Source organism: Ischnura elegans, chromosome 5, assembly GCF_921293095.1.
Source record: "Ischnura elegans chromosome 5, ioIscEleg1.1, whole genome shotgun sequence".
NCBI classification, from domain to species: Eukaryota; Metazoa; Arthropoda; class Insecta; order Odonata; family Coenagrionidae; genus Ischnura; species Ischnura elegans.
The window spans coordinates 52020545-52046133 of record NC_060250.1 but is presented as its reverse complement, the minus strand read 5'-3'; the positions used below and the strand labels follow the sequence as shown (position 1 = coordinate 52046133).

At 40.1% G+C, this 25589-nt stretch overlaps 1 protein-coding gene and 2 non-coding genes across 4 annotated transcripts in view; 1 reads left to right on the top strand and 2 right to left on the bottom strand.

Moving 5' to 3' along the window:
- The window catches only part of LOC124158879 (sodium-dependent dopamine transporter), a 186261-nt gene extending 160931 nt beyond the window's left edge, over nucleotides 1–25330 (bottom strand). Inside the window, exon 1 of one of the 2 annotated variants that reach the window (XM_046534280.1) lies at nucleotides 25247–25330. The gene's annotated coding sequence lies outside the window, so the exon portion shown is untranslated. Of the gene's footprint in view, nucleotides 1–6326; nucleotides 7766–25246 lie in introns of those variants that run through there. The other variant, XM_046534279.1, reaches the window with a different exon arrangement.
- Trnae-uuc lies at nucleotides 11128–11199 on the bottom strand. Its single transcript has one exon. It is a non-coding gene; the product is annotated as a tRNA-Glu (tRNA).
- Nucleotides 11657–11728, top strand: Trnae-uuc. Its single transcript has one exon. It is a non-coding gene; the product is annotated as a tRNA-Glu (tRNA).
- Nucleotides 25331–25589: the final 259 nt, after the last annotated feature.

Below are 25589 nucleotides of genomic sequence, written 5' to 3'. Positions count from 1 at the left end.
CAAGGATTCAATGTAAGTTCCACTGGATGAAGTATCGATAATAACGCCGGACCGTTACTGGAAACGATCCAGTTGGAATGTGCACGTGCGTCAATATATCAAACTCGATTACATTTAATGAGGAGAGTTGGTTTCACACGTTCTCTCTAATTTCAGTAAAAACGTTTGCCAAAATTTACTCTTGCTCCGAGAAAATACGTAAGCATTTCAAATTAAATTTCTGTTCAACTGCGGGACAATAAATTCACACGACACCCTCTCTTTAAATTTACGTGGAATATTACTTACGGCAACGCTATATCCTGGATCTTGTGTTTGATCAACGATCAAGGAAATGCATGAAAACTAATGAGGATATTTGACATTAGCTCCACTAAATACCACGCACGAGCAGGAATGACTTCATAAAAAAATAATTCCGTTGAATAATTCAATATCACCAACCAGACCTCCTGAATCCGTAGTGGTACTAACACAAACCAGACACCAAATGCCATTTTAAATCAGTGACGTTAAGAAGTGGCGTTTTTCCAGGGAAAAATATTCATGTATACACGAAATAATACAATCATATGCCTATACGTCCCTTGTTACTGGAAGAAACGAAACGGTTACTGTTGATTCTTTTGGAAAACAAAAGAGAAACGCAATGTTTCACTCGTGCCACGACAATTTCACGTGCGCAAAATTCAGTGAGAATCTTTAAAAACGATCAATAAATTTCATTGAATTAGACGCTGAATTCAATGAAAAGTATAGTAAGAAATAAAGTGCAATTTTCCCTTCAATTAGCGACGCTCGATAAGTAACTCCAAATTGAGGTAGTTCGCATCAGCGCGTTTCCGTTTTTCCGACTATATTCCATTTTTCTAGGCAGCTATATATCCTCATATCCGAATTGCGGTCTGTGTTTAAGTTTTCAAGGGACTCGATCACCATAAACTTAGACATCCTCAACAATTATTACTCATCGGGAGACATTCGTCACGAAAACGTTACTTATGTTACTCCACCCATAGAGAATAACGCCCCGAATGGCCCTAAGAGAAACCAGTTCTATTTCTCTCACGTATCTATCTCCTCAGTTATGAAAGCATGTACAGCTATCACAACTAATGCTAAAGGCTACGATGAACTAAATATTGTAATAATAAAGAATGCCCTCCCGGCTATTCTTCCTGCTCTTTTAAACATCTTTGATTCATCCCTCCAAACCGCACAATATCCCTGCATTTGGAAGCATTCTCTAATTCATCCAATCCCGAAGTGCTCTGAACCCTCTAATCCATCAGATTATAGACCAATAGGTATCCTATGTACTTTTGCCAAGATATGTGAGCGTGTGGTCTACGAACAACTGAATAAATATATTATTGAAAATGATATACTAATTAATTACCAATCTGGCTTTCGAACTGGATTCAGCAATCTAACTGCCTTGTTAAATATCACCGAGGATATCAGAGGAGCAATGGACAGGCGCGAGGTCACAATACTGGTACTATTTGACCTATCTAAAGCCTTCGACATGGTAAACCACGAAATACTACTCTGTAAGCTTATTAAGTACAATCTCTCTTCGAGTACTGTAAAATGGTTTCGGTCTTACTTAAGCAACCGTACTCAATCAGTCATCGGAACAAACAACACCAGATCCAACTGGACGTATAACCGCAGAGGGGTAATCCAAGGTTCAGTCTTAAGCCCCCTGCTATTTTCCTTGTTTATAAATGACCTTCCTGAGGTTCTAATGCATTGTAAATACCATCTCTACGCGGATGACTTCCAGATTTATTGTCATACGGCAGTATCAGATCTATCTTCCACCATAACATTAATCAATAATGATATCCAAAGAATAGCTTCCTGGATGAGGAAAAACCAACTGCAACTCAACGAAAAAAAAACTAAAGCTATTATATTTGGTCCTAGACATCTTATTACTCAAATTGATGAATCCGCTCTTGGAAAAATTCAATTAGAAAATCGTGTAATACCGTACGAAGAAACGGTTAAAAACCTTGGTATAATATTTGATAAGGAACTCAAGTGGAAAAAACAAGTCCATGTCACAAAACAGAAATGTCTGAGCATACTACATCAATTGTATAGAACCAAGAACATAGTTCCGCCCAAAATTCGAACCACCTTGGTTCAGTCACTAATTTTTCCTCACCTTGACTACTGCTCCTCTCTGTTTACTAATCTCTGCGAAGAAAGTAACAACAAATTGCAAGTAACAATGAACTCTTCAATGCGCTACATTTATGACCTAAAAAAATGGGATAGGATATCTGATACTTACGTTCGATTACGTTGGCTGAAACTAAAACAGCGTCGTTTATACCATGTGATCCTGCTTGCCTATAAAATTTTATCCACTCGTAATCCCGTTTACCTAGCTGCTAGATTTACCTGGAAAAAAGATCTACATGCAGTACCCACTAGGAATCACTCCGTAGATCTTCACATCCCTCAACATAGCACACTTCACGTAACTAAATCCTTCACAATAATCGCCTCTAGAGTATGGAACTCCCTACCATCCAAAATTAGAAATACTAAATCCATACATGCCTTCAAAACCCAGGTGTACGATATCTTAATAAATAACCCTAAAATGCTGTCTGTCTAAAACTGATTGAAGTAAAATTAAAACGGTGTTAAATCGAATGGCTCTAACATATGGTTGCAGAAAATTGAGTGTAAAATTATGTTAAATTTGAGTGTCATACTAAGTTGTTATTTACTTTTTTTGTTTTTTTTTTTAATACTGTTTGTCTGACACCATTGTTATATTAAATTATCGCCTTGATTTCTTGCGATGGTTGGTCAGTTACTCCGCAGTATGATGTTTTCCCTTGTGTTGCTGTTGTTTTGCCGTATTGTCTGTGTGCTGACGGCGGTTTACAACGATTAAATGTTTTGTATTTCTTTTCATTTTTTGTTTTTCCTTATTAATATGATGTCACCAAGGAGGGGAAACTAAAGTATCTCCATTTTGGAAACTGTTTCTCCTTTCGTTGGTATTGTTTTTGCCTAATTGTCTGTAAGTTGGCGGCTGTCCGCAACAAGTGTATCTTATGTGTTTCTTTTTATTTTTTTTTATTTTCTTTTGGGAATGTAATATCATGCTTAACATGTGAAAGTTGTGCAATGGTTTTCTCATGGGCCACAGGCCCACGAAATAAACGAATTTATTATTATTATTATTATTATTATAACTTTATATGTACCCCTTTCTTGAGTTGTAATTCACTCAGGCGGGACTTGAACCCGCGACACCACAATTTTTATCCAAAGAATATAAGCCTTGTTCATAAATACTCCACTTGATGTAACTATTCAGTTTAGAGCTTAAGAGGAGCGTCTACTGTTTTACAAAAGCAACTAAAGGCGGCTTGGCTCGATTTGGAATGTCAAATAGTTTTTAAAAAATCGCGAATTTCTTTTAAATTAGCCAGTAGCACAAAAAAGAGTGAAGTGAATCAAGATATACAGTAATAGAGATCGTAGACCATTTGCAACGGGAACGGTTTTCTTCACGGAAGCCTTCTGACTTCTCGTGGTGACTATTCAAAGTTATACAAAGGATGGAATTCACCATAAAAAAAATTGTAATTTTCCTCAGCCGGGAGACGAATCTGGATCTCCCGATTGTCGGTCCGTTATGCTACCAGAAACACCACCAAGGGAGATCCAGGTTACAATCCCGGTAAATCGTAATGATTTCTTCGCGGTGAATTTCATTCATAGTTTAAAATTTGCACCCGACGCGTCGTGTGACTGCATACCAAGCCACTTGCTATATACGGTGATTTTTAACTCTTCAAAGAATAATTTTTTATTTTTACATTTAAAGCACCTTGCCGAGAATAAAAATTATCATTCGTTCATTAAACACAATTATATTATTATTAATTTTATTATTATTATTCATAACTATTATGATGGCACATAGTCGCTGAACATTAGATCAGTTTAAAAAACTTGTAACCATAAAAATTTAAGTTATTTTTTTGTCATGAATCAAATGTAAACTGTCCAACAGAAATAAATACAGAGAAATTGAGATGCACTAAGGGGACTTGAAGCAAGTGATTTCAATAGCTTCTCACACCTTTTACTGCGTTTTGATGTATAATTTCGATGTCTAGCCACTGCTTACTTGAGAAGCCGGTATTAAATATCCCACGACTTGAAGCACAGACGACCGATTTTTAAGAAAATCAGCATAAACTGACCAAAAATATTAGATTTAGTTGAGAGGATTATTTTTATCAATTCATACGAGTTTTCAATCGATAAATATTATATATTAATTTTTCTCTACACCCCAAAAGATAAATATTTTAACCGTTTTTGTAGAATGAATGCTATTCGGCGTAAGAAAATCAATTAATTTTTCAAGTTATTCCCATACAATCCAGCTAAAAACTAACGACCCGCAAAACTTGTACGGAAACGTGCCATAGAACGGTTGATGCACATGACGGACATTCGCTTTGATTTATGTCTAGCATAATTCACCGCAGCATTTAATACAACCGAGCTTCATCAACACGACATAACATGCACACGGACCGGTAAGATCCGCTAAGTGAACCAGAATCTTAACAATCGAGGGGATTGGAAAAATTTCCTGTCCTTTGAAAACCATAGATCGATATCTCTCCATGTAAACGATACCAGCTGTACGTTTATAGCGCTCGGCTGGAGGAGAATAATACGTTTAATTGAAACGCTCGTGGGCATGCCTTTATGAATTGCCGTACAGAATAATTGGCATGAACCCAATCGTCCTTGGGCGATTTCTTAGTCTTTCATCGCGAGGATAGGTGGGACGCATGAAACAAGCTACAGTACTGAACAACATCCAGTATTTAATCTCCGTAAATGTGCTACAGAACATGTTTTTTTTTTAATCGTACCAAAACTACATCTATTAAGTGATGGCAGCTCATACGGGTTAGTAAATATTATGATTTCTATTAAAAATACTGGGATTTATCAAGAGATGTATGAAACTGGACAAGGATATTTCTATTCCGGGCAGAACTCATTTCAAGCGCGGAGTATTTCAAAGGGGATGAACGCAAACGCTGCACACGGTATATTTCTAGGGTACGGAGTAAATCCACTTAGACTTTCCTCTATGATCAGAAATCTAGAACAGAAGGCTAGAAAAGAATTCCAGGGTTCGGAAGCGTTGGGTCATAACTATTGGTAACCAAGCAAACCACGAGAGATACATGGCGAATCGCTGAGCAATATTTCTAGATCTAGAGATGCAGTAATAGAGAAAATGAAATGTACGACAGATATTATAAAAAATCTAAGAGATTAACAAAGAATACGTGCAAATAATTATTGAACCGTCCCCAATACGAATGCTCCATGACAGGAACACTTCCCCAAGATTCTGGTTGGATAGTTTGGATAAGAAACATCGCTAAAAAGGTCATAAATTAGGCAAATCCTATATTTATTCAATTTATTTAAAACAAAGGCTTCTTAGCACAGCACTTTGTCGTATTAAAATCGCAATAGGAGAGACAAAGTCCATGCAAAATTGTAAGTTTTCCGGCAATAAAATTAAAAACAAAATGTCAGTTGTAGAATACCGTCTATGATTTGATTGACTATTATGTCTGACGCTGTTGAACGTGTTAAGCAAAATAGCAATGCATTTCCTCCACACACAACAGCAGTACAAAATTTACAATTCCAAATGAAAGGCATCGAAGCCAAATTCCAATATTAAGGGCACTTTTTAGAAGAATGATTCGAAGGAAAAATATTGACAGGACTTCAACTACTATCCTATGTGGGAGGACCGGCTGCATGATGATCATTTAAGATATTTTTCCCTTAGAAAATACTGGATTCTGCTTGCATCTTTACAACGAAATTGAAAAATATTTATCCTTTGGAAAAGGGCTTGAACGAATCTAAATTTAAAACAAATCCGAATGACGGTTTGTCAACACGTGGAGAAATGCGCAGAGCGCGTAATGACATCAAAACAATAGGAAGACCGCGAAAACCTTTTATTCCACAACCAGTGAGAACTGTGCGAGCATCACACATTCGTAAAGCTATTCCGTTCGCCAAACAGCGTCGATATGAGCGGAATCCCTATCGGTGCGACTTGAAGGCACAAGGGAACATGCCAAGAAAAACCCTCCTCCAAGGAGTCGCTAGATTCCTTAGGAGACCCGGAAGCCAGAAAGAAAACTGGAGAGGATAGGGAAGGGGTTTAAAAAAACTAAATAAATATATTGAGGATAAGATCTGACTGCAAGACACCGCAAGTGCATGCTTACCTTGAATTCGAGCCGTGGTCTAGTTCTTTGGTTCAGTCCGATGGCCTAGCGAAGGTGGTTGGAGATATGTATCGCTCGCGCTGCACACATGTAAATCTCACCCTATCCAACACAAGTCCCCGCCTTGACTCTCTCCTCCATATAATCCCGTTTGACCGTAGGCCGGAGAAAAAGGAAAAGAATGAAAGGCTGTGCACACGTGAATTGGAGATGAGGCAACACCTTAGCGCGGCGAGGAGAAAAGTATCAACTCGGCTGACGAATCTTGAAGCTGCGCGCGCCGATGCTCAACTATTAATATTTCTCTCTCTTTCTTTAACACACTCGCTCACGCCAAGATCTCGCGAAGAGTTTGAACGCTGGCGCTCACGGACTCGAACGAAAACGAGTCCCATTAGGCGGGAAAACTGGGCGCAAACTTCCGTGGGAGGCGCCTTCCCGCATAGGCGCGCGGACCGGAAAGTTGCGCGCGCAGTTGCTCGTTATTTTTTTGTTTCCACGCTCGAACACATGCGTATCCGCAGACTTTCGACAACACGGCGAGTAGTCTGTCCACTGAATGCGGTGGCTCCGGATCTTTTAGTCATCTAGAATGATATCACGTATTTAGCGTGGTTGCTAAGCGAGGGGCGCCGGACATTACGATTTAGAATTGAGGAAACCCAAACATTCCTCGTAGTGTGAAGAGGCACTGTGGCACGAAGAGGCCCTCTGATGAGAAATACTTGCACATGTGGCTTAGTCTGGGATGAACCCTACCCTCACTTATCCGAGCCAACCTTTTTAAGGGCTGTGTGAGTGAATAGGACAATAGGAATGAGACGAAAGTATCCATCAATAGACAGGAGTAGGATAGAGAAAAACCTGGTGTAGGCACTATACTCCATATAAAAATTAGCTACGGTGTGATGCACCCCAAAAAGGTTTACACATACGTTAACTGAGGTTAGGTTGAAGTATTACCAAGGGGACCGACAGTGGGACGGGTTTCAAAACCGGCATCCACCGTTAGATAGCTTGAGCCCTGGTTCCCCTCACCCCTACACTTTGCCTTTTAACAGCACAAATCGGTGCTCCATTAAGAGCAGGGTGATTAAATCAGCCTCGTTTATCAGCACCCTTTCTCTTTAAAACGCCAGCGACATCAGCTTTCCATCACGTCTTAGAAATGAACTACCAAGTCAACACCGTACACTCCGATAAACTTTGGGGTTCCAAGTGAGACTTGGACTTGATACCAATGTTTTCCGACTGTTCCTCAAGACAGGTCTGTAACTTCGTATCAACAGCCTGTGTAATTCCTCGTATTCCCAGTTTGGCAAGTCCGCGACACGGACTGTGAGCTTCTCCCACCGTGTTGTTAAGGACCGGAGGTGACTTGGCTGAGTTCCCGCCACCACTTTCGACTCCGCGAAGCGAACACGCGGGGAGTTCCACAGGTGTGGACTCGGTAAGGAGATCCACGACACTGGCTTAAGCTTCTCGCCTCGACCACCGCAACGAGTTATGACACAGCTGAGAGGAGAGAACCGGAGGTTCACACACAGCGCCCTCGCGAAACAATAACGGCTGAATGAATGAATGGGGAAGAGTCGTTTAAAAAAAGAAAAAGATTTTTTTAAATTCCACCTCCCTTTCAAGGGATAGCTTCAGTGATGGCTTCAGTGAACCGAAAGACTAAATTCATACTACGAATTGAGCAGAAACAGAGATTGATCATTTCGAGTTTCCAACTGGGTCAGGTCTTCTGCTGCCGAAGTTTCTAAATACTATACCTATATAGAAACAATTAATTAATCTAAACCCTGTTTCCAGACTCTCGTTATTCAAGTGATGTTTCTTTACATTGTTACCAGAAAAATTAATAATTATCGGAATCCATTAAGGAGATAAATAGCAAACATACTGCGCAGCTAGCTTTCCGAGTCGTCCTCCGCGTCGATTCATTTTCGTGACAACAGTTTCACCGGAGTTGCAGCAGGCAACTTCAGGTTCACTTCACACCTGAAGACGCCTGCTGCAACGCAGTCGAAACTGTCACCACGATGATAAATCGACGCGGAGGACAACCCGGACGCCAAGCTACGCCTACTGTACACTCTACGGTAGCCTCCTCCAGCAGTAAACATATAAGTAAGAGTTAGACAATGATTTCACCTTCCTAATCTGAAGCAAAATATCGCGCTGATGCAAGTTAAAATTTTATCCATTGGTTTCCTAAATGTTTAAAGCAGCAACTTTTTACTCTTTTAATGCCATATTTTATGTTAAACGATACTAGAAATGTATGTACGATGAAATTTTCGCGGTATCTTCCATGGTACCTATCATTGATGTAAAAGTAATATACATGAATGTGTTAGAAACCTTGTTATACATTTTACAAGTGGTGCTAAGAATCATTATTTTACGTTTACCTTTGTTCAAATATAGGCCTCCCCATTTTATGAAGTCTTCATGATATATGTTCGACTCAAGCGGAAGGGTCCTGTAGCTTGTAAACAGCAACCAAAAGTCACTATCGTCTGAAAGATCTTTCGTCAACTTAAATTCATCCCAAATATCCTGTGAATGAAAATGCTTAGTAAAATTTAAAACTATCTTACTGCATCCATGCTGATTTTCTCAACAGCAGATAACTGTATGTAATAACCTTTCCTGAAGCGAATTCCAAAATAAATTGAGAATAAATGTTCGAAAATCCACTGTGAAAGACACCGTCGGTCGCCTCCTCAAAATACCTACCTTCCTCAGAAGCTTTTCTTGAAGCAGTTTCACAAGGGCCCAGAAAATGATAAAGTGATCATGGAGGGAGAAAAAACTTTTCCTGCTGCTCATGGATCTCTCTGTTTGAGGATAGGGTTTTCGCTCAAGTCATGGAATCATCCTCCCGCTCTTAGGACCACCAGAACTACGTGGGCAGCCTCTCCATCCAAAGAAGACACTGACTAGCATCACTGAGCGACGAGCTTGGGAGTTCTTTGACCTCTCCTGAACTCTTACCACACATCGGATAGCATGTGATCTCGTCTTCCATAGTGAACAAGGTATGCTGGGCGGATTTAAGCTTGAATATTCATTCTCTTATGAGGATCGCGAACCATTAGAAGCGAATCTGGAATGGCCTAGAGAGCAATTCATCATTTCCGCCTTCTCTCTCGTCTTATCTAACCTACAGAAACTTAGGTTTAAAATGGATTTAAAATTACTTCATAATATGCACCCTAAAACCGACTAATAACTGCCCTGACCCTCTTTCTCTGCTGAGTGTACCAACTGGATCACCCGCTTGCACTCCCTACTCCTTCTGCCTTTTCCCATGACCTCTGTAGCCAAGCGATCACTTTATATCCTCACCTCCTACCTCACTTCCTCCCTCCATAGCGTCTTTAGTTATCATGCAACAATTTCACCGTACCCTCTATATATCCCCTTTGTCAACTAATTTAATGCTTCTCTATCCTCCGTTTTATTCGTGGATTTGTATTTATTGTCCCATTTCATGTTCTCCTTAAAATTTTCACTTTAAATTGGCATCATTGCTGTACGTGAAAAATGATTCAAATAAATAAATAAAATTATGGTTAATTGAGACACATCTGGGTCGGCACCCAGGCTCACAACTAAGAGGCTATCCCATTTATCCGAAGTATTCTGTAAATGTGCATAGAAAATTTCAAAAGTTTTAGGAAAAAGTATGTGGCGCCACTTCTGCTTCTCTGGGAAATTTATTTTCCCCTCCTCCACTTTCCTCCTTTCGTTGTTCTAGGTTACGCACCGTAAATATTTCGCGTGTGCCTGATTATATTTGCACTCAATGGGAATAGTTACTTCATTATTGCAATTTTGTCATTCTGTTTCTGATTATTTTCTGAGCATTTACTGCGTGCGTATTCTGAGCATTTACTGCGTGCGTACCCTGGTTTTCGCCCTTGGTTTGCATTTAACATATTCTAAGACTATCTGAAAGGATCTACGGTGTCTACTGGAGTGCTGCTCTGAAAGTGAAAATTTGGAGATCGGGTCTCCGTCTCGGTATACTTCAATCACATTTTTATCTGCTCCCGCGCTGGTTTTGTATTTATTCACGGGTTTTCGCCATCCTTTTCTTTATAATCTCACAAAGCAGTGATAGATTCTCTCTTCAATGAGCTTGCACCAAAAAAATAAACGGGCATTGAGACAAATTGAAAATATAGGAAATAAGGAAGCTTTATAAGCTCTTTAGATATTAAGCACTTAAAAATAGAGGGGTGTCGATTTTGGTCCGATTTTTGTTGTTCTAACTTGTTATTTGATGTAAAACCATTGGTTTCAGCATTTTATGCGACAAATCATAAGGTCTTGTTGTCATTTACCTCACAATTTAACCTGTAGTTCAGGTTCAGAGGCTATGGTAAATTTATTGCTAAAACTGTATTTTCCGCGCATAATTACGCATCTTCATCTCCCTCTCTCTCATTATGTGTTTTTTATCATTATCAGTATTATCCAAGAATTTTCTGGGTCAATCTGTCGCTCATATGTTAATATTCCTCGCATTTACCGCCGAGCACTGAAAAACGCTTTTAAGTGTGATAGTGTAAAATATTGCCAATAATAACAATGGCCCGTAATTTTCGTATACGTATTTATATTAAGTGAATAAATGACCTGATAAAATTTGCAGATGGTATGAAGTGCCCTATCATGTTAGCGCAACCGTTCCTCTTAAAAAATTATATGTAAAATCGTTATAACGATACGAAAATGCTTTATCTAGTCCGCTAGTTTGCGTTGGATTTCTGTATTGCAAAAAATGTTCCCATGCCGGGAATCGAACCCGGGCCTTCTGGGTGAAAGCCAGATATCCTAGCCACTACACCACATGGGAGGCGTGCGAGAGAGGTAAATTTTATTCAACCAATTCAACTTTATTCGAAATTAATGATTATACACACTCAGTCCCTTCTCTCAGGAGGCCAAATTCCCCCACAACGAGCGAAAGCGAGTTTATTGTGTAAGCCAGCCTTTAGTCCGAAAATTCACCGGCCTTCAAGCATTTCACCCCACCTCCTCCATCTCAGTATTTCCCCTCCTTCCCCGTACTTTGCACTCATACACCCCACTCCACCTTCCCTCCCCCTCCCTTTAATCTTTTCCCCTCGACAACCTTCCCCTTTATTTTTCCCCTCCCGTGTGTAAAAGGGCGATTGCGTGAGAATGATCAACATTAACTGATGAATCGCGAATTGTGACAACCATCAATCACGAAAAGAAGGAAATACTCGAGAGCTTTTATTTCGATTAAGGTTGAATTGTATGAATAAAATTTTACATTATCTCAAGCCTCCCATGTGGTCTAGTGGCTAGGATATCTGGCTTTCACCCAGAAGGCCCGGGTTCGATTCCCGGCATGGGAACATTTTTTGCAATATAGAAATCCAACGCAAACTAGTGGACTAGATACATAATTTTCGCATCGCGGGGACTTTGTGGCAGAACAATTTTTAAGACGACCTGTCGTTCTAAGAACATCAATTCTGACCACAGCTTGTTATAAATTATTTATTCACATAGTCTTAAAGCATAACTGAAAATACAGACGATCAATGTAATAAGCAATCTTTCCCAGTACTCTCCTAGAATGCGCTCTTCGTAGCCTCAGCGGAAAATGCAAGGAATATTGACACATTATAATACTGTAAATGGAACTTTTTTGCCATTGAATAATGAGCTTCAAAATTTGGTACAGCAGTGACCTGAGTTTTGTGATTAAGTACTATTCAAACCACTTTCAATGGAAGAATCCAATAAAAGGTTATTTTGCTTCACCCAATTAAGAAAATAAGTGTAAGGCCTAATTTTTTGTTTTGATCATAAAGCTGCAATAAAATAACTTGTTTTTTGTCTTTCCAAGTTAAATCAACGTGCCATTTCACAAGTTTAATATAAATTTATGTAGGTAAAGGGCTTTATGCCGATCGAGAAGCTTAATAAAAACTTAATGAAAAAACCAAACGATGCCAATTGAGATCTTAAAGTCGTCCTTACATTTTTTCACGAATCAATTGACCTAGAGGCTTCATCTGCATAATTGTGAATACTTTTCATGTTAATGGCCAATGTACCAAACTGCGGTACTAATCAAAACCTGAAATCCGCATCTAGACCCACTTTTTTACCAACATTATAAATTCAAAGTAATGAGAAAAAAATTCTACTTTGCAAATCTAAAAGGAACTAAAAGTGCATTTTTGGTACTTATGGTATTTTGGTGAGGCAATCGAAAGCTGATGTAATTTATAGCGTGAGGAAAGGTAGAGAAGGAAAAGTGGATAGAAACCCGGCGTCGGCATTAGTCTGCTCTTAACGAAAAGAGCATGGCGAGAACGGTGTAGCATCCCATGCGATGGACGCAGTGCTGTATTAGAAGTGCCCTTAAACAAAGCTCTCAAGTAGGGATTGTGTAGTGGCTTAAATTTCTCTGCAAACGCCGGGATTTGAAGGAAGACTCATTGGTTAAGAATCCAGCACTCCAGCAACGAACGAGAATGAATATTTACTGTTTTATCAATGGAAATTAGTGGCTCACGTTAATAAAAGGAAAAATAATACTACATAATAATGTCAAAATTTACCCCGAGCATTAAAAAATATTTGGAAAACGAAATAATTCAATAGTCACCCATTTGTAATCTCTGGGGAAGGAGTGTTATCAAAAAGGTTCAAAAAAAGAAATTGAAAGCCTGGGTATCCATATACACCTGATTAACCTCGGGCAAAATGCTGTTTCACTACAGACTTGCCAGATTGTTAGGAGATTCTTGGGCCGGTTATGATCAGGCAATGTAGGATAGGGTGAATTCTCTTCCCTAACATCCGAGCCTAATTCTAATTTACTTCTACAGTAGGTGAATATTTCCACTTGGTGTAAAGCAGCTGAGAAAGTGCATATAGTCAAAAATAATAATAATTATACTCCATTGCGATTTGTTAATCCAGGTAGATTAAATCATTGTAAATGATATATCAGATATTATATTGATTAAGAAGAAAAATAGAACTTATTACACAGATGCTATCGTAGTACCGTTCTCAAATAACATCGAAGAGAAAAAAGTCGGAAAATAAACAAGTATCAAAATTTGAATATATAGAAATAAAAATGATATGGAATAAGAAATAGGTTTAAACATGGATAAAACCATTGTAAATAATAGAGCAGATGATATATTGATTAACAAGAGAAGTAGAACTTATTATACAGATGTTATTGTTGTACTGCTCTCAAATAACATCGAAGAGAAAAGAAAAAATTGACACGTGGCGCGTAATTGTCTGGCGATAATTACGTGCCACGTAAAAAATAGGTTGTACATCAAATATTTATGTTGAATCACAAAGTTTTCTTTCCTTTTCATTATAAAAAGAAGGAACAAGTGCTAGGTACTTGAATACATTTGGCACTTTCCCACCGCGGGCTATAAGGCGGCGTAGTAAGGAAATGCAAAAACGACAACCGCGGAGCGCCGTGAGGCAAAAGCGTCCAGAGGCGATTGGCATGAGTCCATCTCCTCGAGCCACGCGGCATCGTAACTCATCTTTCCGGAGTCTCGGAGGAATTGCGCAAGCCGACTCCAGCGCCCCCGCCGGCCACCGTTTTTAACTCGCACCAACGCTTTGCGAATTGCACGCGATGACGTCATCCGCATCGCGAGCATACACAGCCAACCATTCACACGATAAAAAAGTGGTCGCACGAAAAAATTCGTCGCTTCAGAGATGCGCCTACAGAGGAGGACTGGGTCAGTGCCCTCGTGTTTTCCTTAGGTAGGATGCCAACTGGCCGAGTGTGGAAAGCATAGGCCACTGGTTTATTTGCGGACTAAAAACATTTTGACTTGGAAGCGAGTAGCTATTATATTTCATTCAAAAAATTCCTTAGAAAAAAAGAGCAATAAATAATGAACCTAATAAAACTTACTTCAAACGTGATAATTACTTTTAACTTCGTTCCTCAATCATATTCTTATAATTTCTAAATTTAAGCTTGAAGCATAGGGACCCCATTCCCCATGCATACATTTCAGAATGAATTACACTGAAATAATAAGAATAGATTTAATAATGGAATATTTAGTCAATGCAGAGCAAAATTAAACCAACAGTGATTTAAAATCATAGCCTGCATATTGCGTGTTAGGAGTAAAAATTAAATCCTTGTTTCTTTTTCATCCTCTTTTGTCTTTCCATCATAACTCCTATATCCCTGTTTTCGTTTTCATGTTCTTGATGCTGAGCCTAATTCTTCTTCTTAGTATTTCATTTGCTCCAAGAGTGACAGTTAATATCGGTAAGTACGTTTTATGACATCCAGAAGAAGCTGTGTTTTACTTTTCGCGTGTTTTTCGTCTCGATGCCATTTTTATTTCCAAGAAATGCCCCGCTAATCCCTACGTTAATATCTATCCCCTCCACTATAAAGGACCAATGTTGGCATCACATTGTCAATGAATAAAAGCCTCCTTAAAAACATTGCATCGATAATGAATTAAGACAATCGTGAAGGACAGTGGCGTAACTAGGAATATGCTTTGGCGGGGGAAAGGGAAGGGCGACCTCCCACCCCCACCCCCCGTTTGGGATAATTTTGGAAAATGACATGCCTGCAAATACATTTTACATAATTTTGGCCCTTAAAATTTGGGTTTCATTAAAAGGTTACGTTAAAATTTACTATATGCCAAAACTAGACAATAGTTTTGAATATTATTTTTATTTCTCTGAGGCTTTGGGGGGGATGTATCCCCCTCATCCCCCCCCCATAGTTACATCACTGGTGAGGGATGACTGGAAGGTAGGAATGAAGCAGGAAGGCCTCAGGATTAATATATGGAGCAAGTAATAAAAATATAACAACTGCATTGGTGACAAATTAGCTCCTTATGGAACCAAACTTATGATTTTTGACCAGCTATGATCTATATCTACATCAAGCCGCCTCAAAGGCGTGTGGCAGGGGGTATTAGGACACCAGCAGGTCCATGCTGGACTCCTCCTTAGGGCGGAGGACGGTCATGATCAGAGGGCGTCAGCACTATACAGGGGGAGGACTTCTGGAATGATCCAGAATGAATCATATTAATTTTAATTATTGTTTTGTTTACTCCAGGCGTTGTTTAACTATGCTGATAAATGCCTTTGAAATCAAGTTAACTGCTCAATGTTGGTATTCTGAGTGTAAAATTTGTCAGTTTCGGAACTGGAGGGCGCCAGAGATTTCCAGGCTGGAGGGCGCACCGGGATACGTCGCGGTGTCCCGGCGGCCCAGCACGGGCCTGGACACCACCCGTTTACACATGAAAGGGAAGTCGAAATTACGATTAGCATTTATTAAAGTCCTTTATAGTTCGGGGGAAAACGAATGCCCAAATCTATACGTTCGGATAAATATCTCACTGAATTTATCGCTTCTGTCGCATCTGGAAATACAGTGGGGCTTTAATATTACGTTCACCGTGTCGCTCTTAAAGATATCTATTCTCAAATGTTCAAGCAAAATAAGCCTTCCGCGCAGCCTCCGACTCTCAAACGGCTCCCAACATGCTTAACACGTGGATAACGCCCATACCAAGATGATATGGATGAGTAAGTATATTTTTTTTCTTTTTTTTTGCACACAATTTCTTAAGAATATAATTTCATTTATGAAAAAAATATAAAAATCAAACAAATCTTGCGTTCCACAATGCACCTTATAAAATGTTTTGAAATTTCACATAATTAATAGAGAAATTGAACAACTATTGTGGAATTAAGGAAATTCCATCGCAAGGAAAAAATATTAGGGATCAGCTTCGAGAAAAGTCGGCACTCTGTGAGGGTGAGCTTATTTTTTATTCCGGTCAAAAACGCCGAAATTTCATTAAATCTTTCTCCCGACTACAACAAGGGACTCCATTCGGTGGCGAAAGTGGTCCAAAACCTCGCGATAATTATTTCGCCACCCAAGCGTAAAGCGATTATAGATAAGAAAATACACCATCTCTCTTCCCGAAACATCTCACTCAGCTAGCACAAATAGGACCATCAAGAGCAAATATCCTTTTTATCACGCCACTCCATCAATCATGATCCCGTAAAAGGAACGATAAACTATCTCAACAGCGTCCCGCTAACGAAGCTATGCTCTCATTGCGAGTTACATTTGGAGAAAAAACTAGCGATAATTATTCACTTGAAAGCGACAATGACTCGCATTAAGAATTAAGTTTTGAACGGCATTAAATAAAATTACCATGTCACTTATTTTATTTCATGGCGTAGAAATATCTATGTACCGGTCATAATACGGAAGATTTTTATAGAAAATGCGTTCGCTGGACATTTTCATATCCTAAAATGGAAGGAATTACCAATTTGCTTGTCATGGTGTGTCATTGAACCAGCTCGTACTTTAGAATAAAACCTGTATCACACGATCATTTATCCGTTCCTTAGAATGATAGCTCCTGCGATAGGTTTTCAGGGTCTTATGAGTGATCGCTTGAGCCATCATTTTCTAAATTAGGCGGTCATTCCCACCGTCCCTTTTTTCCATCGCTTTTTCCGTCACTTTCCGAATCTCTTAATCAATTGAAAGCCAAGCGTCACGTTATTATCGCTGTTAGCAGAGATGCGTTCTGATTGGCTGAAGCACGGTGCCAGAGATGTTTTCAGCGACGGAAAAAGGGACATGCTGAATGATGGAAATAAGGATGGAAATCTCATCCCTTGAGGCATCGTGGAAAATGATCGCGAGAAACGATCTTTTTCGCCATCATTGGAGCGATCGCTGGAGCTATCCATCGAAAGGGATGGAAAGAAGGAACGTGCGATTCAGGCTTCACTTCAAGTGCACTAAAACCACAATGCCGCTAACATTATTGCAGGTTCAAGCTGCAATCCCAGCATTATATCTCACTAGGAATTGATCTTGCATGCATTCCAACTGGTTTTAATTAATGCCAACACTTATGCTACCGATTAAAAATTACATATACTCTGCGAGTTGCGCGCGTATCTCCCTCAGGGAATTAGGCTTACCAAATGTTTGATTTTTGAGCGTTTCCACCACTAGTGACACGTAGTTAGATTTTGTTCGGATGATACTAGTCTATAGTATAAAAAATCAGCCCTCTCTTTTCATGCAAACAAACAGAGATCACATAATTTTGAGCGTCTCCTCTTTAGGAAAATGGAAGAAGAGACAGAGTGAAGCAAGCTTTAATGTAAATTACCGTTAGAATCAATAATATATATACTCATTCGGTCTCACTTAATGTCCTTTCGCCTAAGAACTTTTGGAGCACTTTGAAAAACATCCCATCCACGGGTACTTGCATGCACCACCATAAAGAATCAAGTTAAGGAGATAAAATCAAGGGTAATTTTATAAAAGCCGCACTAGACGTAGAAGTGAAGAGGAATATGTTTTTATTAATTTGATAAAAACTTTACGAAAAACATGCGACTAGCGAATGAATTGTTGCATGACATATGTCTACGTTTAGGAAGACAAAGGTACAAATACAGGAAAGAATTGACGTATGTAGCGTAAATGAACAAATATTGGAGTGAATATTATGCTTAGGCTTCAGTGAGAGAAACATTACATGTTATGTAAATTGATATCATCCAACTCCTAAGAAGACAGAAAACATATCAAAATTCATAAATAAAGACACTAGGTACGGATAAAGACATTAAAAATTAGGTTCAGAGTTATATAGAGATTATATATATAGAGACTATATAACTATAGAGATTAAAAGATGTGCACATTAAAACATAGCTCGTCAAACTTCGGTATATTGCGAAAAAAAAACATGAAAACACAAGTCTGAATTGCGACACATGATATCGGAACTCAGCTGATTCTTTAGCCTCCATCTGTAGAATTTTTCCTACGGCTTACATTACCTATTGATGATAAACAATTACGGCTTACGTTTTAAAATAAAACATCCGTATAAAGGCTAAAGTTATTTTGTGGACCAGGTAGTAGAGATGGTACACATTGCGCACAGGAGGCGAGGGATTGCAGTCGTTCCATGACGGAAGGGTTTGTAAGAATGGAATGCTGAAGAGAAACCCGGCGTAGGCGGAGCCTACACTTAATGAATGTCGCAAAAGGGACCACGGTCTTACGTCCCGCCCGACGGACGGAGTTTTTTTTGTACCTTACTAAACTTGTTATGGGGCTACCTCGAAACGATCTTCGCCACCGTCGTGAAGTCTCTCGTCTAGATGAGAAGCAAACATAGCAAGCAACATTCAAATCCCGGCGGTGAACTTTTCGTTAAAAGCAGGCTAATGCCGACGCCGGATTTCTCTTCACCCTTCCCTCATAGCGCAAATGACCTCAGCTGTCGGTCGCCTCCTTCAAATACCATACCATACCAGCAAACACAATAAACCGATCCAATTTCCGCTAATTTTTTCCCGATTGAAAACGCGTTATATTTTACCTCATCAATAATCAGCGGAAAGGAGTACTCAGGGCGGGATGGCGGAGTTTCACTCGAGAGGGCCGGGTGTCTAAGCCCGAGACTTTACGCCCGCATACTTCATATGGGGAAGGACAGAGGAAGGAAGAAAGTACAGGAGAAGCGCCCGCTTGTGAGAGCCCAATGGCGCCTCCAGGTAAAGGATAGGGATGGAAGAAGTAGGACAGGAAACCTTTAACCGTCATTGGGGCGATGTGTGCCACTATAAGTGAAATCATGATTTGCTGTTCCTACAGAAATGGAAGAATATTCAATGAGTAAAAATACTAGTAAACCCGCGCGAAAATTTCTCAGTTTCACGTTATCTATAAATTGGATATCCCTTTCCTTTCTCCAGGCCATCTCATACTACGAGGATTTGTGATTGGGGGTTCCCGCGGGTTTCACCCGGGATGTAAACCAAGGACTTTTGTCAGTATGCGTGACATTTTTTGGACCGTGTGGTGTGCATGTGGGAGTCCAATTGCATTCTGCATTCTGATGATTGATCACCCCCTGCCAAACACCCTAGAGGTGGCTCGCAGGGTATTATGTAGGTATATATGTAGACCCTATTATCAGTGGCGAAACACTACCAATCAAGCCACCGCGCCACTACAATTTAATGCTCCGTTACTAATTTAAAACCTCTCCCTTAATGCATTTTCCTTGTGCTAAAATCAACATTGGTAATCGATCGCTTTCATGAATAGCAAGCCACAAATTCATTCGGAACTTAATTGATAAGGAAACGATCAATCCAGCTGAGTTACAGCAGTCATTATTAACGCGAATCCATCCACACCGAATCTAACAAGCCCAGATGACCTTAGATAGTAGAAAACTAGATCAGATAGCTCCACGAGTCAGGTAACCTTGTCACATCTCCTGAAACCCATTGACGAAGCATTGGAATTTAGCGGAAATTAGAATGTGTGCGTTATATAAGCTACTGGCTCAGTACAGTTTATATCGTGGGAAAGGGGATATGAGAACTAGGAAGGATTACGTTACGTAACTGGGCGTGCCATTGAGAGGGACACATTCTCTCGGTAATATTTGAGTCGAAACGTGAGAAAAAATTATTGGCTGGGTTGAAGTATCTGCCGTTATTGGCACCTCGTAAATAACTTGGAATCACTCATTCACTCAAGCTAACATCTCCTTATTGATCTAGAATATATGGAGATTACACACGTACTGTACAGAGGCGATGACGTGCGTCGGGTCGCGATAGAGAAGAGAACGTATTATGGCAGGCGATGCTGAATTATTAATGATTAGTAACGGAAAGTTCAGGGAACATGAAAGGAGGATGAAATTATCTGAATAAAACAGAAATTAGTCTTGGATCAAACTCTTTCGACAGGATAGAATTATAAGATATATCATTATAAGGTATAATTCATTAGAAGCAAGGTTGACTTCAGCTTAGTCTATAAGTTGTCCCTCCAGCTACTGATGAATTGGCGCAAGACCTAACTAGTATCCTTAGGTCTTAAAAAGGAGAAACGGAGCAAACACGTGGAAAACTCCACGTGCTGGTGCACTTTATAGTCTGTATACCGTAGGGTGTCGCACAGGCCCGCCAGCTACCGCGAAGCAGTTATTCGTGTTTTTGACCGTGTTTCACCAATTTTTAAAATCTGAAAAAAATTAGGATTATACTTTAAGGTAGGGGTAACAAAACGTATTTTCGGGCGTGTCTAGTGTTTCCTAAAAATTTTTATTTAATTTTAAAAATTTCAAACTTATGTGAAAGTAAAAGTTTAGTTTTCAGTGAGAAATATTTGAAAAAAATCAGGATGTCAGTACGTAATACATAGTATATAGTACTTAAAAATCAAGAAAATGATTTTACAAAAATAAAAACGGGAGATATTCTTTAAAAACTAAAAATCGTGTTTCAATTTTTAATGGGGGTTATCTTCCATTGTTAAGGCCTGAAACTTTGTGGAAACACATAATTTTCATTGCACTTTAAGTGAATATTTTTTATTTTTCAAAATATCTGTGGGCACTTTCCACCATATTAACCTGCTAGACCCTTTGCTTGTAATTGATAAAATATGATCACATGGTTATTCTACAGAGCTGCGGAGGCAATTACAAATTTTTAATCTCCTCTCTTTACCCTCCCATTTGCATTTTTCGTTCGCTCAGTGATGCAGCACTAAGGTTCAATATCAATTTAACTGACTCATACGAATTGGGTTGGGTTGCAACAGTAATTGGTTGGCCTCACACAGCAGCAGCCAGGCGTCACACGGGCTTTTCCCAGCATTCATAATTAGCCGTCGCGTTTTCGCGCGCTTGAAAATTTTCACTTTTCATTTAATCGCGAAAAATAGATATCGTCATTTCAAAATCTAAAAACGTGAAATATGTACTCCAGGAGTAATAATCTGTCGATTTAGACAGTAAAAAAATAATAGGAAACCACGCTTATCCTGGCTGCTATCCTGCTCGAACCCGTGCTCCCGCGACACCTTTACTACTTTACCTGTATAGTGTCAGAAAATAACATCGGCATTCAGATCGCAAACATCACTCTCGCGCAGGGATGCCGCTCACAAAAAATATTGAGGGGGAGTGGGCAAAACCCTTGATCTAGGCCCGGGAAATTTTATAAGTAGTGATTTTTAAGTGTTTTTAAGCATGTTAGAAGAGTTATATGGTCAACATTAGAATCCTGATAACTCGAATCTCGATATTTGGACACTCCGGAGAAAATCTAGAAGCCTGACACACTTTTTCTTCACACCCAAAATGAATTTTTGAGGGGGCTCGCGCCCCATGCCCCCTCAAGCCCCATGGAGTCGGCGCCATGCTCTCGCGCTGTCTCCTTGCCAATGATTTAACTCAAAGGTTGGTTTGGATAGGCGTGAGTAGAGCTTACCCCAGGCGGAACCGCATCTTTTTTAGTTTTGCACTAATTCATGGTCGTGGGGGGTTCCATTCCCTCGGCTACCTCGCTTTTCGATGATTTTTTGGGATCTCGGAAAGCATTACTCGGTTTGTATTAAGTTTTGGCAATTACTTTTACTCTCCACCTTACCTCGTCGCCTTACAATCTGCTTTCCTTTTCTCTTTCGAAGGATTTCTCCCCCCACCTATGAAGTCTATTACCTTTTCTTTTGTTTTCGTCTCCGTTCATCACACCTTCACCATTCTCCTCCACATCCTCGTCCCAATACGAAGGACCGGGTTCGAGAACCATTCGTACCGCTGCAAAAAGTTTTAGTAACTTTTATTGTTCTTCATGTTGGGCGTGACTTCATGGAATCGACTTAACATAACGAGGAGTAAAACTTTGTAACACCTCGTAAATGTATTAAATGTCGATCTAGGTTTCCACGTGACGATAGTCATCGTCAGCACGTCGTTATGATAATCTTGTTAGTATAACTGACATCTTAGATAAACTCGGATGGTAATCTCTGCCAGACCGTAGATAGATAAATAGACGAAACCTTTTAGAAAAAATTCCAGAGCAGTGCCTTCTCTGACGAAGTTGATAATATCTTACGAGCGCCAACATACTAAGGTAGATCAGATAATATAAATAAAATAAGAGAGATAGACTGTAGAACAGACAGATTCAGAAAGTTTTTTTTTCCACGATCAATAAGAGATTATAGCGGCAGCGTTAGAAATAGCGTCACAAATAGATTATGTATATGACTTGTAGTGCAGCGTACTAACTTATCTATATTTAAATGCACGTTCTTGAATTTTATTATCACTTCTAACAGCATATTGTAGTATAATTTATTTGTATGCGTAACGTTTTTGGACCGTCTGGTGCGCATGTGGGACCCCATTTGCACACTGCATGCTGGTGATTGGTCACCCCCTGTCTAACACCCTATAGGTGGCTCGCAGGGTATTATGTAGATGTAGATATGACATGTCATCATCTGATTCATTTGAATAGATGAAGATCTATCTTCTATTGAAATGTACCATATGGGGACGTGCCACGCCGAAACCTAGGTCATCCTTTGACAAATTAATGTGCAATTACAAAGTTTCACTTTTCGTTACAAAAACTTTTACAGTGTTCCTTTTCTAGAATCTTATAATGCCCTCACGTTATTGATTTTTGCGCAATTTTCTCAAAACAATTTTAATTTAAGCGTTCTTTATTATTATACACGACGTCGCCTTCACTAAGGGAAACAACTCGCTCAATCTGCCTTAATTGGAGGAGTGCACATCAATGTCCTTAATTGTCCCTCCTTACTACAATAGCAGCAATGATTGTGACCACGGCGCGTCCTTGGTTCGAGCCCACATACACAATAGGGTAATTTCTCAGGACTACTGACTGTGCTTATGGTACGTAAGGGGCTTAATGAGCGTTATTAATGCCACGGAAACCGAGAAGGGATTGGTTGCAAGCAGAAACTAAAGGAACACCTTGGAGGTGTTTCTCTGGTTGCGGTTAAATCGCCTACAGCATCATAGTGAATACATACAAATTATTTACATACAACCTCTAAGGAAACCACTACGCCAGGGGCACCCACCCTCTGGCGCTCCATTTCTCGACATAGATGCATTTTTATAACGCCTACCGATAAACAACGATGGATTTAACTTTCAGCAATATGCTCACCAAATATACAGCTGATTTATGAAATTTATGGTTTATTGATACTTGCGAATTGACACGAAATGCCAGTATAGGCTATTCACAAAACTAAATAAAAAACAGACATACTTGTCCCATGATAATAAAATTAATTTTCTATTCCTATTCCATTTTCTATGGTAGCCCACCTGGAATGCTGCCTCGCAATAAGGACTATCCCAACGAAATAATTCAGTGTCATCAAACTAAATGCAAAAGAGTTACAATTTAAAAAGGTCTTGCGTATTATATCTCTGACGCGAGACCAAAGAATTGGATTGGAAAAAATTTAATTCTCCCCGGTTCAATGCGAGGACTGAGAAGCAGTAGTTACATGAACGTTTTATCTGGTGGCAATTCAGCGGCCCGATGGACTCGCGCGAGTTGAGGTAGACAATTACTTTAACTTCGGAAGCGAATCTATGGGCAGTGTGGTGGTCAAGGTCTTCCCGGATACCCGACCTTAACACAAGGTGGCCTCCTTAACGACAGTTTTCTAAACATGGGTCGACACATGGACGCGTGGGATTAATTCTGCGAGTTCATTCCCGTCAATCCAATCACTACAGAGTGTGCATATATTCTGCCCTACTTAAATGCCACACTTCACCACTCGTCCGTGAAGATAGGGAATTCAATTTATTGCATAACTCAGTAATTCCACCTCAACGAAACGTTACTCGTGGGCAATCCTGCATGGTAGATTACCTTCCAAAAATTACGAGAAGCAATGGAAAAAAACTCAAAGAATAGAACCAAAAACCAGAGTTATCACACAGAGTTATATCACTTTCGAGTTTCAGTGAAGTTCTAATCAGTAGAACAGCACGGCTACAAAATCACAATTTCACACTACGTAATATATTTAGCCGGAATATCCCACGCACAGCCCCTACACCCGCTTGGAACAAACAGCAATTGGTCATTTACGGAATATAGATGTACGGATTAGTGAACCTTATTGCGACACTTTTTGACGGTCATAAATGTGCAGAATACGGATGCAACCGTCCCAATGTCTCACTCAGTGAATGAATCATACGCAGATTTGAATAAATTAATTAATATTGTGGATGAATAGGTTGCTAGTGTAAATCTAAATTTAATATTAACTAAATTTGGATAGGGGTGCAGGTTTGGAGTGATGGCTGGAGAGCCATTGGATAACATTCGCCCTGCCTTCCTTACCCCTCCAGTATTCAGAGGATGGAAAACATATCGCAAATCGCAAGTTTAAGCTGCGGTAGCGCACTTGGTAATTTGAGTATTAGAATTCTCATACCCTCCATGAGATTGTTTCATCACATCCGGTCTTTATGCCACCTGTCGCGTTTACGAAATAGTTACGAATTGTCTGGTTACAAATTGTTGCGGTCAAAAGATGCCGTGATTACGAACTGCTCGTTTAAGGATGTCTGTTACGAAATAGGAGTTTACGGATTTACGCGATACCTTTTATCCTACTTTGCCCTATCATACCCGGCCCAGGAATCTCCTCATAATCTGGCAAGTCAGTTGTAAAACAGCTTTTTTCCTGAGTTTAATGAGGTGTTTTTGAATTCCAAGGTCTTGAATTTCTTTCACATCACGCTCCCTCCGCATAGATTATAATCATGCTTTGATTATTATAATTATTGTTTTCTCCATACTTCCTTTCTTACCCCTCCCTCATTACCTCATGACTTAAATGACCTCATGACTCAAATGCCCTCAGCTGTCGGTCACCTCCCCCAAAACACCACACCAAATCGGGAGTAGAACATCGCTTGGCTCACCTAAGGTCCCAGCTCTCCTCCGGGGTATCCATCTGCCGCCTCCGGGGGCGGTGGTCGTCCTTCGGAAGGGTGGAAGGGCCGAGGCCGGCTCGGGGGGCGAGGGAGGATGTAGCGGGGGCGGAGGAGGACGAGGCAGGGGGCGGCGAGGAGGAGCGTGGGGCCGGAATGGAGCAGGAGGGGCAGGCGCCCCCCTGCAGGCGGAGCGGCAGTCGGTGTCGCGGGCGGGCGAAGAAAGAGCCTCCAAAGGGTTATGAGCACGGCGAAGCTGGAGTCGCTATGTCCCATGCAGGGTCTGCCAATCACTCCCCCGGCCCCTGCAAAACAAGAGGTACGAACCAATAGG